Here is a 17,629-nt window from a genome sequence, read left to right on the forward strand (position 1 = left end):
CGTTCCCTCCCAAACAATCTTATTGCAATAGTGGACTTACTCTATTTGTCCCTTGCTGACTGTGATATTTCACTCAACAAAACGCCTTCCAGACTCATCCATAATGTGTCGAGTTTTATGAGTTCATTGTTTTGCAATGCTGCATAAAGTTCCATTGTATGAATGCATCATAATTTCTCTACCCATTCAGTTTCTGATGGGCACTCAAGTTTTTCCTATCTATTTGCTATTGTGAATGCTACAATAAACATGAGTGTGCATATACTTGTTTGTGTTGCAGCTCTAATTTCTTTCGAGTATATTCCCAGTAGTGGAGGAACTGGACAATTCTATTCCCAACTTTTTAACTGGGTACTTCTCTTTGCAACTTTTTTAGGAAGTTTCAGATTGTCCTCTCTAGTGGTTTTACCATTTTACATTACCACCAGCAGTATATGAGAGTTCTGATCTCTCTCCATCCTCACCAGTATTTATAGGTTGTGGTCCTGTTGGACTTTGCTATTGTTGGGGTAAGACAATATCTCATTGTTCCTTTGACCAATTCAGCAAGGTAGCATGGTACAAGATCAGAATAGAAAAATCAGTTGAATTTGTCTATAGTAGCAAAGAGAATATTGTTTTTCTGTCCCGTAGAGTCGAAATCTCTTTTTTACTTGATCCTCTGGTGGGTTTTCTGAGTCAGTTAATCGAACTGGAGGAGTTGGCCCTCCTTCTCCAGCACCGCAACTCATGGCCTCCAACCACATGCCTTTGGGATTGCAGCGCAGCTGCAATAGATGAAATACTTAGAAATAAATCTAACTTGAGAGATGATAACAAAAATGTTACTACAAGAAACAAAATGGTCATTAATTATTTGCTCTTGATTTTGAAACAGATGAAAGAAAGAATTATCTAAAATGAATATATTATTAAGTACTATATGTAGGGCAACAGCCCAGAGTAAAAGATATATCATTGCAAAGAGGATGGGGCATGGAAGAGAGGAGGTAGATAACTGATCAACAATGAATGAATATTAAAAAAAAATGAACTGGGGGAGTGGGAGGGAGAGTAAGGGGGTAAAATGTGCAACAATGAATGAATGAAAATCTAACATTTCTGTAAATGTCCATTAAAATCAGAATTAGAAGAAAATTGTATTTAAGAAAGAAAAAGACACACAGTGTCCTAGATAAGTGGATGAAAACCCAACTTGTGAGGAGGAAGACAGTATTATAAATATAACAGTTCAACCATGAACAATCTAAATATTCAATACAATCCCAATAGGATTGACACCATTCTTAAAAAAGGATGAAAACACAATTTTCAAATTTATTGGAAGTTAAAGAGACCATGAATAAGTAAAATGTTACTGAAAATAAAAACTCAAGTAGGAAGCATCAAATTCTTTGATCTCAAAACAAAGCCATAGCAGTCAAGACAACATGGTACTGGTACAGTGAACGAGATGTCTTGTTAGAAGCTATCTAAACAGATGACTTGAGTCCTGACCTGTCTTGTGTCCTCCTCATCCATAACACACTATAGCCTATTGCTAAAGTCACTATCAATGTAACTCATTGATGTTCTTCTTCTTAACTAACCCTCTGAATTTCCAAATATGACGTTAATGAACACAAGAGATTCTTTCTGTAGTCACAATGCCAATGAGACAGATGGATTTCAATGTCTAAAACACTTTACTGTGGATCTGGGAGAGCAGAGAGAATTATTTCAAAAACTACCTCTGTCTAAGGATGGTTATTGGTCTTTATATTTAGGTTAATTAATAATCTACTTAACATATCATATTGTTAGGTCAAAGTTACATTCAAAAGAACAGTTTACATATACTAGTAAACAGACAACTTCAGGTGCAGTTTACATAAAACTGAGAAAAAATGCTTATCCAAAAGATAAATGCTATTACAGGGAAAATGTCTTTCCTTTCTAAGTAAACAGACAATTTAAATTCAGCTACATGGCTATAGAAAAGTGAAAACAGGGTCTGGAGACCAAGCAAATGTTAATTAGATGGTTCAATCACTTTTGCATACTAGAAACGCAGGATATCAATTTTTTAGTACTTACACCTCTTAACTCTTTCTTTAGTGATGTCAGTTTGAGGACTAGGTGAGTATGATTCAGGCCATAGTCTTTCCAATTACTAGCTATGCATCCAAGACCTGGACAATGAATAAGGATGACAGAAAAAGACTTGACACCTTTGAGCTGTGGTGTTGGAGAAGAACACTGACCGTCCCGTCTATGGCCAAGAAGATGTCTTAGATATGTCTTAGAGATGGTGCAGCTGGAGTGCTCTTTGGAGGTAATAATGATGAGACTTCATCTCACATACTTTGGAAGTGTTGCTAGGAGGGGCTATTCCTTGGAGAAGGACATGATGTTGGGAAGGGTGGAAGTTGGTGAAGTAGAAAAAGACCCTCAAGCAGGTGGATTGATACGGTGACTGGTGACTGCTGCAATGGGCTCTTGTTTGTCAGGAAATGTAAGGATGGTGCAGATTAGGGGAGGGTTCAGATCTTTTGTTCACAGGGTCACTATGACTCATGCTTGATTTGATGGCATCTAACAACACAACCTACTAACTACAAAGATACTAGAGCTCTGCTTAGGTTGTTGGGTTCCACCACCATCCAGTCATCTCCAGTTCATTGCGAACTCATGTATAAAAGAACAAATCATAACACTACCAAATAATTGGCTCTGCACAAAATGTTCTGACTATATCTATGTTCACTTTCTGAGTTCATTGGTTTAGTCTTTACATCAATTTATCTCATAGAGGGTCTCCATTTTTGCTGAGAAATTATTTGTGGTTGGTAGCCAAAAGCTACAGTGCCCCTGAGTAAATCCCAATTCATATAGTCTATGTAGGACAAAAATAGAAATGTACCTTAGGGTGTCTCAAACTGGAAAACTTATTTTAGCCAATCATCTAATCTTCCTTCCACAAAGTGGTATGTGCATTTGGAACATCAATATTTTGGTGAGCAGTTCAATACTTAATCAACTGTACCACTTGGATTAAGAAAGAAAAGAAGTGATATTTGCTATTAGTCAGCTTGGGAGCTCTACTGGCATATTCTCCAGGGAGCTGTGCTGTAACTCCAAAGGTCACATGTATCTGGCTGTTGGAATCCACCAATGGCTACAGGAGAAAGATGGACGATCTCCTTCAGTGCAATGTATAGCACTGGAAACCAGCTACTAGTTGGTTCTGACTCAATTTCAACAAGATTAAGACTTTTTTTTTTTTAAATCAAAGAGGTTGGCTGAAGTATTAATTCTATTACATAGCCCTTTTGTTGCCCCAAATTGCAATAAAATCTGCTTACAAGTGTGGTTTGTAAATGTTATTTTAGAGAAACCAAAGCTTATTAGTGTACATTCAGGCTAGGAAAAAACGGTGGAATGGGGGACAAGTGGCAGAAAGTTGAATGTTCATGAGGACAAGGGTCCAGTGGGAAGATGGTTTCACAACTCTGACCACATCAGCCACTCCAAGCTTGTTGAGAGCTTAGGTTTACCACCTAGGATGAGTGTTGAAATTTTAAGTAAATTGTGAAGCATGGAGCTGATATTGAGACAATATTCGTTATTGTTGTTTAGGACTAGATTGGCTATGACACTGGATAATTCTTAGTTAGCTCCAATCAGAATCAAAATGAAAAAAGCAGATGAGAAGGAGAAACTGTAAATCAAAGAAACTGCAAAAAATTAATAGACAAAAGGTGCTACAATGGAATGTAAGGATAATTTGGTCATGTGGCCCCTACTGAACTGCCCTGCTAATACAAAGGTCACAATTCCACCTATAGGTGATTTAAGATTTCCAGCCTTGGAAATGTGGAGAATCAGTATGACTTAGAACTGATTCCTCCACAGCATTGAGTGAAGTATGAAATCTTTTAGGGAGAGACTTTGCAACCAGAAGTGGAAAACATTCCCTCAGTTATCCAGGTTAGGTTTACACAATGGTTATAACAATGGGCTCAAAATTATTTCATACAACAAGGTTACTATCAGCTGAATTCTATTCCATGACAATTAACCCCCCCCCAAAAAAAAAAGTCTTTTTAGGAGGGTGTTAAGCATTCTAATACTCACTGGAAATATTAAATTGACATCAGACTGGCATAAACTTATATATAAGAGGGAATGTTTAACCACTCAAGCCTATATGAGGTATTTACCAAAGCCTTTCTCAGCCCAAGGAGCTAAGATGTTAAGCAGTTACAGAATCCTACTGTGGTCACTAATTTTTATTAGACTTATGATTACATTGGCCATGTTAGAAAATCCTTAAAAACAAACTAAGATGCAAATAAACCCATTACCTTAAAACTGCCATCAACACATGGCTCAGCCATGGATTTCCCAGTAGAATTGCTTTGTAAGTCTTTCTTGGCTGTAATCTTTATAGAATCAGTGTCTTCTGCAGAGCTGTCAGGTAGAAGCACAGCTACATTTTAGGTTAGAATCATATCACAAACATGGGTGCTAATCAAAGATCTCCAGTTAAGTACTGTCAAGTCAGCTCTACTTCACAAACAACCCTACACACAACAGAACAACGCCCTACCTGATTCTGTTTCATATTCACAATCCTTGTTGTGCTTAAATACCTTAAGTCCTAGATCTCTTTCAGGATACAGAAAGATCTCGTTGTTTTAGTAACAGAAACAGAGCATTATTTCTCCTCATGTGCTAGATCATTGCATTGTCAATTTGGGAAAGCTGAGAAATATGTTCTGAAAATTTATTTTTCTGTGTGATACTGGGGTTATACTTGGCCACAAATAAGTAAATGTCAGATGCTTGAGAGAAAAATTCAGTCCATGACCACTCTTGGAAGTCTTCATGGTCATACAAACTGACAGGCAGTTGCTAAAATGCCTGATTGTGTCTCATTGATTCTTCATCCATTTTCATTCCACATCCAGCACTTCTTCCCAGCTGCTGAACATACTGACCAACATTGTCTCTAAAGCCAAGGACAGATGCTTAATTGAGGACCAAGAGAAGTGGAACTAATCGCTTTCCAGAGATCTCTCCACCACGCTCTTTTATAGTCTCACTTCAGTGAATAGATTTGTTTGACGCTAACTTAGTCTGCATCAGCACTTCAGGAGAACCTGTTAAAGTTTAACAAATCCTCCAACTCTATTCTAGACCTTTCCTTTCTCAGCTCCTCTAATAATTAGGTAGTTTGTGTAATAAAGCACTTAAGGCTAAATATTAAAAAATGGTTATGATTCTTAGACTAAACTCCATATCACACTCTTAGAAGTGAGAATGTTTTAATCTCAAAAACTTAAAACATGTGTCAGTGGTTTGGAACCAGGTGGCAGGTGGTGGTTGGCAAAGCAGCTAGGAAATCTGTTAGATAAGACTGGGAACATAGCCAAGGGACAGTGGAGTCTGTGAAAAGAATGGCCTATATTATGCTGCTAAGGAAAAAAAAATATCAAAAGGCCTCTATGTAATTAGGTAAATGACAGAAAATGGGCCTATTGAACTTGCAGATCTGAATACGGATATTTCTAGAAGGTTGAAAGAGACAATTGGCTTCTGCTAGCTCCATGCAAAATATAAGTGGATAAAGATGGGCTAAAATGTAACAATTCTATTTCCAAATAGAATTTAGAGAAAATATAGAAATTCCTGGACATTGTAGTTGAAAAGTGACAACTATTATTCTTTATCTTAAGTATCACCAGTGAGGGAAAAATTCTCAAAATAAGATGAGGCTCAAAGACAGGCACATCAGACCTTGTTTTGCCAGATTCTTTGAGAAGACACCTGAAAAATTTAAGGTGATAATCAATAGAACTAGCTACCCAATTCAGAATTATGATAATTAATGCATTAATTAATTAATGCTTAAAATAACATTTTTTTTAAAATCCCAAATTTTAGGGTGATTTGTTGTGGAGCAAGAGATAACTTTTAGATCACCTAATACTATCTCATGAGAGATGTATGAACAATCTCTTCCTGTGTGATTTACTGCCTCTGAAAACTGGCTAGAGGGTCGGCTATGATTAAGTTCTGACTCTATGGTACACAACAACAGTATCTCAAGGAGCTCTGGTGTCCTAGAGCTAAAGAGATGTACTTCCAGCCTTAAGGCAAGTGGTTTGGATTCACTAGCTGCTCTGCAGGGGAAGGATGGGCAATCTCCACTCATTTGATTAACTCCCTTGGAAAACTCACTGAAGCATCAGCTATGTGTTGGTTATGACTCGCTGATATACAACAATAACAATAATATCTGAGAATGACACAAGATTGAGTGTTGTTTCATTCTCTTGTTCATAAAGTCTCTGTGAGTCAGCACCAATTTGAAAGGTCCTAAGAACAATGGTAATAATGTCTTGATTATGGAAGGAACAGTAGTTTACTATAGAAGAAAGTATAGTAGGAGAAATGAAATATATTTGATATCCATGTGCTTTATGTTTGATCCCTCCCTCTCCTGTGATTGTAGAAGGATCCCTGTTGCCATAGTTTTTAAGGATGTGATTTCTAATTGAAAGATTAATTGTTTGAATCTATAAGCTTCTAAGTGTAAAAAGTGTATAATGATTTGATTACATAAAGGTGTACAGTTTTGGAAACTCTATGGGGAAATTATAGTCTGTTCTTGAGGGTTTCAATAAGCTGGCATTGATTAGATGGCAATGAGGAGATAGTGGAGTATGATAAACAAAAGAACATTAACTAACCCTACTTTTCCTTCTTACTTCCAGTCTTTCACCATGAGGCTTACACCCAGAATAAAATCAATCTGTAACTCATATATCCTCTTGAAAGATAGGTGTGGATAGTGACAGAGGTATAGCCAACAGTTCCTATACTTGTCTGGCCTAGTAACTATCTGGAACAAGTAACAGACTACTGTGTGGATTCATTAATCAACAGAAAGGTGTGACTCATCAATCATCATTAGTCAATTTTGGGACTATGATTCAATAATTTTATAATGCTTTCCCAGCAATGAGGCCTGTTGATTATGGTTCCATTTCCCACCAGATGATGCAGTGTTAAGTTCATCCTTATTGACAAACATGATTCTGTTGTTGTTGTTATGTGCCGTCGAGTCGTTTCCGACTCATAGCGACCCTATGCACAACAGCCCTAAACCCTGCTCTATCCTGCGCCAACCGCACCGCCTCTGACACACCCATCCCGATTACCCCAGTCACCGAATCAATCCATCTCATAGAGGGTCTTCCCCTCCTGCGTTGTCCCTCAACCCTCCCAAGCATGATGTCCCTCTCCAAGGACCCGTCTCTCCTGGCAACATGTCCAAAGTATGTCAGACGAAGCCCCAGAATCCTTGCCTCCAAGGAGTAGCTTGGTTTAATCCTCTCCAAGATGAATCTGTTTGTTTTCCTGGCAGTCCATGGTACATTCAGTACCCTTCTCCAGTACCACAGCTCAAAAGCATCCACTCTCCTTCCATCCTCCCTAGTCATTGTCCAACTCTCTGATGCATAACAAGCGATTGCAAATACCATGGCCTGTATCAGGCACACCTTAGTCTCCAGAGAGACACTGTTGCTCCTGAGTACCTTAGAGAGGTCCCTAACAGCAGACTTTCCCATCGCGATACGCTTTTTGATTTCCTGACTGCTGGTGCCAAGAGTGTTGACCATGGCGCCGAGCAAACTGAAGCTGTGAACACTCTCAATCTCTTCGTCACCCATCCTGATGCTGCCAATTGGTCCAGTGGCGAGAATCTTTGTCTTCTTGACATTGAGCCTCAGTCCATACTGAAGGCTGCAGTCCTTGACCCCTCGCAGCAAGTGCATGAGGTCCTCCTCAGTTTCAGCAAGCAGGGTTGTGTCATCTGCATAACGGAGATTGTTAATAGATCTTCCACCAATCCTGACGCCACAATTCTCCTCATAGAGCCCAGCCTCTCGGGTAATCTGCTCTGCATACATGTTGAAAAGGTATGGAGACAGGATGCATCCCTGGCGTACACCCTTCCCAATTTTGAACCATGCAGTGTTACCCTGCTCTGTTCTGACTACTGCCTCTTGGTCCAAGTATAGGTTTCGCATTAGCACAATTAAATGTTCTGGGATTCCCATTCTTCTCAGAGTCAGCTACAGTTTGTTATGATCCACACAGTCAAATGCCTTTGCATAATCAATGAAACACAGATAGACATTCTTCTGGTATTCTCTGCTTTCAGCCAAGATCCATCTAACATCAGCAACAATATCCCTAGTACCATGACCCCTTCTAAACCCAGCCTGGACTTCCGGCAGTTCTCTGCTGATGTGCTGTTCTAATCGTTTTTGGATGATCTTCAGCAGAATCTTGCTTGCATGTGAAATCAATGGCACTGTTCTGTAGTTTCCACACTCAGTTGGGTCACCTTTCTTTGGAATGGGAACAAATATAGATCTCTTCAAGCCAGTCGGCCAATAAATTCCTGCAATAGTGTATCGATTAATATAGTTCACTTACGTTTCAGTATTTTTCAAGTATTTACTAGTACCTGTTATTATTTGCCATCAAGTTGGAACTGACCCATAGCTGACCCTCCAGCAGATTTTCAAGGACATCATGCTTGGTAGGGTGGAGAGATAACATGGGCGAGGAAAACCTTGAATGAGTTGGATTGGCACAGTAACTAGCGAATGAGATTGAGTGTGTCAGACACAATGAGATTGGCTCAGCATAGAATAGGTTTTCGAGCTATTATGCATAGAGTCACTATGAGTCACAGTTGACCCACTGGCACAAAGGACAACAACAAATAACATGGGAGGAGATTGACTACTAATTGAATGTGTCTTGCTTAACAACAGGAGCATAGCACCATAAAATGTAATTGTATCTTTTAGTAAAATCAAGAAAGAGTAGATATATTTACATGACACAGAGAGAAGAAGTAGAGCAAAAGGTTGTTCAGTGTTACTGTCTGGAGGTGGTGAGAGATGGGGCTGGAGAAGCAGCACCATACTGATCAGTCAGATCCATATTTAAAACCAACAACTTACATTCAAATACATAGAATCAAAAACTTACTCAATATGTAAGTCTTTGAATGGACAACAATGACATGTATCAATTAATTTTTTAAAGCATGCAGTATTCTGTTGTTATATTCAAATAATTGTCCTTCTGTCTGTGTACATGTTTCACATAAGTCCAATTAAATGTCCTAGAATTCTCATTTTTCACAAAGTCATTCATAAACTCAATATAGTCTGGTGACTTTGCATAGTCAATAAAACACAGGTAATCATCTTTTTTTATCTTCTCTGTTTTCTGCTATATTTCATGACCTCTTCTGAATCTGACTTGAATTATTGCCTAGTTAACATTATATAATTCTTCTTAATGATGTACTCTTTACAGATAAAGCATATTGTCAGTATAATGGAAGCTTTCTGGAGAGTAGTGTAATACATAGTCCTCAGTTGTGAGCACAAGTCGCGGCGCAGCCATGGGGGCTCCCGGCGGGAAAATCAACCAACCCTGGACGGAACTGAAGAAGAATCGGGAGCGGCGACAGAGGCGCCTGGTGGTCGGGGCTGTGATAGACGAAGGCCTGATCACACGGCACCACCTCAAGAAGCGCTCGTCCAGTTCCCGTGCCAACATTACCCTGTCAGGGAAAAAGCGGAGGAAGCTCCTCCATCAAATCCGGCTTGCCGAGAAGGAGAAGGCAGCCATGGAAGTGGAACTCACCCCAAAGCCATCCAGGACTAATGAACCACAGCTCAAACGTGAAAGACAAAAACCCCCCAGGATGTAGACATGGAGGACCTTGAAGATGAGAGCTTAATCTCTCACTACCTTCTACCAAAAGTTTTCCAGTGGCGCCAGCAGGCAGAGTTTCAATGGACTTTGGAGGAAAGCACTGTTCCTTTGCACTCCCCAGGTTCCTCTTTCATGATGGCCTGGGCTAACCTCTTCTGGAGGGAGGTCTTGGGAGGGAAGAGGGTAGAGAAGAGAGAGGGAGTTGTCTAGTTGTCAATTCCATTTGCAATAAAGCTTTGGAGTTTTGACTGAAAAAAAAAATACATAGTCCCCAAGCACAGTTTGAATTTTAGTATGTGTCTTATATTAAACAAGTTAATTAATTTATCTAAAATTCAGGGGTTTTTTTCTTTTTCATAAACTTCACTTTCTTCATTGGCATAATAAAAACTCTGTGAAATAAAAATTGATTTTATATTGATGAAAAAACTAAGCTTAGAGATGTCTGGCAGATGTTATCTGAAAGCAAAGAATGCCAGAAAGATATTTACTTTTATTTTGCTGATTATGCAAAGACATTCAACTGTGAGGATCATAGTTAATTATTAATAACATTGAGAAAAAGAAAATTAAAGAGCATTTAATTTTGTCCATAAGGAAATGCTCATGAACCAGGAAATAGGAATTAAAACAGAACAAGGGGTTGGAGACGTGAGGCTCTGTGCTGACAGTGAGCACTCTCCACTGCTTGTGGGAAAACAGGAATGAGGCTTCCCTGGGGATATAGGCCACTCCATTTGGGGATGCCTGACTCGGCATCTGCAGAGCCATCCCAGGGGCCAAACAGGACCTGAGACTTTATGACACAGCGCTATAAGCAGAGGAACAAATTTTCTTAGCTCTCTGAGAGAGGGAGGGCTGACTTGAGACTCCCTCAGCACACATGCTGCTTGAGCTGGTGGTGCTGATCTCTGATCTCATGCCACTCCAGAGACAAAGGAAGACATTAAGCTTCAGGAGAAAGTGTGCGTTTGAAACTGCTCTAGTAGAGCACCTGATCTCACACCACTCAGTCACTTTATACATGAAGGAGAACACTAGAGTTGACTACATCAAGGTGAGATTCCTACAGGGCTGCAGTACAAAACAGAGAGAACTTAAAAGACTTTGTTGTTGTTGTTGTTGTTGTTAAGTGTCGTCAAGTTGTAGAGGACTCATAATGACCCTATAAAAGAAAGACCTGAACACTTGGTATAATTTTGGTCATTTCTCCATGTTCATAGAGTTTTTGGAGGCAAGCCATTTCAGAAGTGGATGCCGCTTCTACTTCTAAGCTTGATTTAATCAAGAAGCTTCACCAAACACTGTCCACCATGGGTAACCGTTATTGCATTTGGCACATCAGGGTCACAGTATCACAGCAACCATGAGTTACCTCCCATAGATGGAATATTTTAAGTTGGCACCTAATCAATAACATCATATAGAAAAGAACTATCAACAACTTTTGCAGACACAATAGAAACAACCTAACACTTATCAAGAAAAACTTCACATAATGTCAAGAAAGCAGCAGGAAGCTTCAAACACTGAAAAACAAAACAAAACAAAAAACAAACAAACAAAAAACCCTAACTTAAACCTTCTCCAAACAAAGGCAGGGAATATTGTAAAACTCATGTAGAGGGCAAGAGGGTAAAAGATGAAGAGACATTTGAATAGCTGTGAGTGAAAGTACAAATAATAGAAGAAACAATGGGAGTCACAAATAAAGGGAAGGACCTCAAGATAGAGAACCAGAAGGAATACACTGATAAAAATTTATTGGAACAGCTCCAGAAGAAAGTGAAAATGATGGAAGAAACAATGGAAACCATTAAGAAAATAAACCCTCCAGAGACATGGAGCTATAAGAAGTATATTTATGAGGAGGAACTTCCATAACTACAGAAGAAAATACAAAAGATGGAAGAAATAACTCAAACTATAGATAAAGAAATACAAGAACTTAAAAACTCATCACAAGGTAGAGAGGGCACAGCCAACACAGTACCGGAAATAATAGAAATACATGAAAAAGCATTCCAGAATATTAAGACTGAAATGGCAGAAGTGTCCAACATGCATGAAGGACAAAAAAGTAGAACAGAGGAGATAGAGCAAAGAGTCAATGAGCTAGAAGATCAGAACCTCAATGGAAACATACTAGAAGAAAAATCAGAGATACGACATGAAGAAAATATTAGAATCATGTGGGATGACATCAAAAGGAATAACATACTTACAATTGGAATTCCAGAATATGAGAGTGATACAGAAATCACTGAAAACATTGTGGAAGAGGTACTAGAAGAACACTTCCCAGAGTGAGTTATGATTTTTCAGCAGAAACAATAGGAGCAAGAAGACATTGGGATGACATGTACAGAAAGTTGAAAGTAAATAACTGCTCACTGAGAAACGTACACCCAGTAAAGCTCTCCATCAAAAGTGAAGGAGAAATCAGATCCTTTGTAGAAAAGAAAAAACTAAAGGATTTTTTTAAAACAAAAGACAAAATCTGCAAGGATATTTAAGGAAATTCTTTTACACAGAGACACCAAAGGAAAGTAGATGGACAATAGAAATAAGAAGCAATGTAAGAAGAAACCACAGCAAAATGGCAACAATAAAACCTAGCCTGTCTATAATAATACTGAATATGAATGGAGTAAATGCCTCAATCAAGAGGAAAATAGTAACAGAATGGATTAAAAAAAAAGTTCATCAATATGTTGTCTACAAGAGATGAATTGAAGAAATGAAGAGAAAGATAAACTCAGAATCAAAGGCTAGAAAAACCATACCAATCAAATGAAATCCACAAAAAAGCTGGAGTGGCAATACTAATCTCTGATAAAATAGACTTAAAATAAACCACCAAAAAGATAAGAAAGGGCACTATATAATGACGAGAGGCACAGAAGATAAAAAAGACATAACATTGGTCAACATCTATGCACAATTTTTGTTGTTGTTATGTGCCGTTGAGTCACCTGCAACTCATAGCGATCCTATGCCCAAAAGCCCTACACCTTGCTCTATCCTATGCCAATTTTATTATCTCTAACACACCTATCCCTATTACTCCAGTCACTGAATCAATCAACCTCATTGCAAATAATAGATCTGCTAAATACATAAAACAACTGGTAACAAAATTGAAGGAAGAAATAGATAGTGGTGAGAGACATTAACACAATACTGTCACCAAAGGATAGATCAACTTAGAAGAAACTTAACAAAGATGCAGAAGATCCAAATTATACATTCAGTGAACTCAATCATGTGGATGTATTCCAAGTATTAGACCCAATTAAAATTCAATTAAATTTATTTTCAAGTGCACATGGCACAGTTTCCAGAAATGATCACAAATTAGATCACAAAGCAAGCCTCATAAACTACAAAAACATTGACAGTATACAAAATATCTTCTGAAACCACAATGCCATAAAACTAGAAATTAATTGCAAGAGGATAAAATGTATAAATCCACCAACATGGAAGCTAAATAACACCCTGTTAGAGTACACTTGGGTTATAGAAGAAATAAAGAATGACATTTAAATAATTCCTTGAAACAAATGATAATGAAAATACAACATAAAACAAACAAACAAACAAACAAAAAAACCTCTGGGATGCAGCTACGGCAGTCCTTAGAGACCATTTCATAGCAATAGGCAAATACATAAAAAACAAAGAAAGAAGTAAAGTTAATCATCTAACTCAATACCTTCATCAAATAGAAAACAACTATTTGAACTGCGGCCTCTAGAAGAAAGGAAATTATAAGGACATGAGCAGAATTAACAAGATAGAAAACAAAACAAAACAAACAAACAAAAAAACCAACTGATATCATCAACAAAACCAGGAGCTGATTTTTCTAGAGGCAATAAAATTGACAAACTACTGGCAAACTTAAAAGACAAAACAAGATGATTCTGATAAGTTGATTAATTAATGTTAGAAGTGACATCACAACAGAACCAGAAGAAATTTAATATGTAACATCAGACTATTGTGAAAAGCTATACTCTGTTAAATTTGAAACTTAGAGGAAATGGATATGTTCCTTGAAACTCATGCCCTACTCAGATTGACAAGGACAATCTAGAACACTTGAACAGACACATCACAAAAGAAGAAATTAAATAGGTCATAAAATGTCTCCCACAAAAAACTCCTCTACCTGATTACTTCATGGCTGAATTCTACCAAACATTCAGAGAAGATTTATCACTAATTCTACTTAAATTATTTCAAAAAATAGAAAAAGAAGGAATATCCCCAGAGATATTTTTTTGAAGCAAGCATACCAAAATCAGCTAGCCAATAATATTACCAAAAGGGAAAACTACAGATCAATTTCTCTCATAAACAGAGATGCAAATATCCTTAACAAAATTCTAGCCAATAGACTTGAAAAGCACATCAAAAGAATAATTCATCATGACCAAGGGGGATTCATGATAGGCATGCAAGGATAGTGCAACACAGGGAAAACAATCAGTGGAATTTAGCACATTAACAGAGCAAATAACGAGAACCCTATGGTATTAGTAATTAATTCAGAAAAGGAATTTGATAAGATCCAGCACTTTTCCTGATTAAGACACTCAGCAAAGTTGGAATAGAAGATAATTTCCTCAACATACTGAAAAGTACATATGAAAAACCAATTTCATTTTCAATGGAGAAAACCTAAAAGCATTTTCCTTGCAAACAGGGACTGCACAAGGATATCCACTATCATCATTTCTATTGTATCGGAATTACTTTTCTGGGTGATATAACAAGAGAAAGAAATAAAATGACTCTAGCCTGGCAAAGAGACAGTTAAACTGTCACTATATGTTGATGATAAAATAGTGTACACAGAAAGCTCTAAGGACTAAAAAAACAAACAAACAAAACCCAATAAAACTTATTAGAGGTAGTGGACCAGTTAAGTAGGGTGGTAGGATGCAAAATCAATATCCAAAAATCAGTGGGATTCGTCTACAGTAACAAAGAAAATAGAGAGAATGAAACAATGAATGAATGAATGAAGCAATATTATTTACAATAGCCAACCACAAATTAACATACTTGGGAGTGAACCTAACTAGAGACACAAAAAAACCTGTACAAAAAAACCTACGGAATATTTCTGCAAGAAACAATAAAAGATCTAAATAAATGGGGGGGTGGGGGGAACTGTGCCCTGTTCCTGTATAGGAAGATTCAATATTATGAAAATGACAATCCTACCAAAAGCAATCTACATGTTCAATGTATTCTCAGTATAGATACCATACTCATTTTTCAAGGAGATAGAGAAATTTTCAAATTTATTTGGAGAAGTAAAAGACCCAAAATAAGAAAAGCATTTCTACAAAACAAAACCAAAGTGGGTGGCATAACACTCCCTGCCCTCAAAATCTACAACACAGTGGTAGTAACCAAAACAGAATGGTACTGGTAAATGACAAGTAAATAGATCAATAGAACAGACTTGAGAACCCAGAAATGGACTAAATTATCTATAATCAACTGATATTCAGGATGGAAATAAAAACCTATCAAATGAGGAAATGACAACTTTTTAAACAAATGGTGCTGGCAAAACTGGACTGCCACCTACAGAAAGCTGAAACAGGATCCACATCTTACACTATACAAAAAAACCAACTCAAGATGGATCAGTGACCTGGGACTAAAGCCTCAAACCATAAAGTTCCTAAGAGACAAACTGGGAAGAAGGCTTAGCCTACTGTATCAAGAGACTGCCAAATACAGCCAGAAATACATAATAAATGAAGGGGACTTTCTTAAGGTTAAATCACTGGGCTCATCAAAATCTTTTTACAAAAGGGTGAAAAGAAAACCTACTGACTGGAGACAAACATTCGGCAATAGTCAAAGGTCTCATAACAAAAGTTTACAGAATCTTCTTTGGCCTCCAGAAGAAAGAGACTGATAACCCAATTACAAAATGGGCAAAAGATGTAGAAAGACTTTTCACAGAGAAGGATATTCAGGTGGCCAGCAGACAATTGAACAAACTCAAAAATCACCGACAGTAAGAGAGATGCAAATAAAAAACACAGTGAGATACCCTCTCACCCCAGTAGTAGTGGCAAAGTTTAGTAGGACAACAGCAATAGATGTTAGAAAGAATTTCATACACTGTTGGTGGGATTGTAAAATGGTGCAACCATTCTGGAAGACAGTTTGTCATTTCCTCAAAAAGTTGAACATAGAAATTTCATATGACCCAGCTATTCTACTACTAGGAATATACCCCAAGAAAATTAGAACTGAGACACAAATGGAAATTTGTTTACCAATGTTCATAACACCATTATTTACCATCACAGGAACATAGAAAGAGCCCACACACAACTGAATGGCTTGAGAAAGTGTGGTACATTCAAACAATGGAATATTATGTAGCACACAGGAGTAACGATTTCAAAAAAATCCTCCATAACTTGGGAGAGAGTGGAGAGGGTTATTTTGAGTGAACTACCTCAGTCTCATAAGGACTAACACTGCATAAGATAATTATTGTAAAAATAGAAGGATAACTATTAAAACATGTATGGGAACTCAAGGAGGGAGGGTGGGAGCAGAGGGGTGCAAATAGTTCAAGGTGAAACCTCAGGGTTGCACAGTTTGGGGAGGAGTAAATAGGAAAATCCGGGTGAAAAGACAGGGTAATCATGGGCAAGTTTCAGTGATGATTAATTTTATAAAACATAAAGCATCAGAATGATTGTATGAAACACAATGTGAATGAAGAGTAGAGTGAAACACTGTGTATGCAAACTTTGTAAGCAGATCAATTTAAAAAAAGAAAAAAATAAGGATATATTGTTTAAAGTAAGGAAAGGTGTACAAAAGGATTATACTTGTTCCCATATATATTTAATTTCTATGATAACATAATAATCTGAAAAACTGGATGATATAGAGAATAATGTAGGATCAGAAGTGGAGGAAAATTCATCTATAAGTAGGTAATACAATTTTACGTGCTGAGAGTTGATTTGAAAGATTTTAAGAAGAAAATAAGACTGCAGCCTTCTTTTTTCACTCTCTCTCTCTCTCTCTCAACTTGCCTAGCTGATAAATTCAGTAAATCACAAGAATAGTTACTCAGCTTTTGTGTGGCATGTTACCTATCTACTGAATAGACCCATATTTCAAAGAATTCTCCACTCTCTCCTGCCAACTCCCCCAAAGTTTTTATCAAGTGTAACAGAATGCCACATTGTGTATGCTCAGTTGATTATTTGTATTTTTTAAATTGTTGTGTGCTTTCACGTAAACCATCCCATAAGCTAATTCTGCTTTGTGTGTCTGTGGCATGTTGAGTGTTTAAATGTTGTGGTGTGTCTGTTTACTTCGATACTACATGGAAAAATAGGGTGCCTATGGATGTCTTTATTATTCTTATTGAAGGAAACCTGCTTAAAGATTCACTGGAAATATGACTAAGCCATGATAGCTGTACTAGTAGTCACAGATGAACAGTCTGCATGCAGCCTGCTTTCTTCTGTAAAATATTTGTCCTTTGTCATATGATAACATCAGGAAATTGCATAGCTTGCTTCTTTATTAAAGACAAACAAACAAACAAAAACAAATCTCAAGACCTGACTCTTAATATCTCAGGACAAACCACTAGTTTTTTGAGGCCCTAAGTCGAAGTCTGCCCTATCCTGAGCCAGTCTCAATGACTCTGACATACCTACTTCCATTGCCCCTGTTACTGTATTAATCCATCTCATCCAAGCTCTTCCTCTCCAGTACTGTCCCTCCATCATTCTGAGCATGATATCTTTCTCTAAGAATCAGTCCC

The 17,629-nt window shown here is 37.6% G+C and overlaps 1 pseudogene; it reads left to right on the plus strand.

The window, feature by feature from the left end:
• The first annotated feature begins 9,478 nt into the window (after window positions 1-9,478).
• LOC102877672 lies at window positions 9,479-10,005 on the plus strand (annotated as a pseudogene).
• Window positions 10,006-17,629: the final 7,624 nt, after the last annotated feature.

This window comes from Elephantulus edwardii, unplaced genomic scaffold (genome assembly GCF_000299155.1).
Source record: "Elephantulus edwardii isolate Elephantulus edwardi_28Jun2011 unplaced genomic scaffold, EleEdw1.0 scaffold00078, whole genome shotgun sequence".
NCBI lineage: Eukaryota > Metazoa > Chordata > Mammalia > Macroscelidea > Macroscelididae > Elephantulus > Elephantulus edwardii.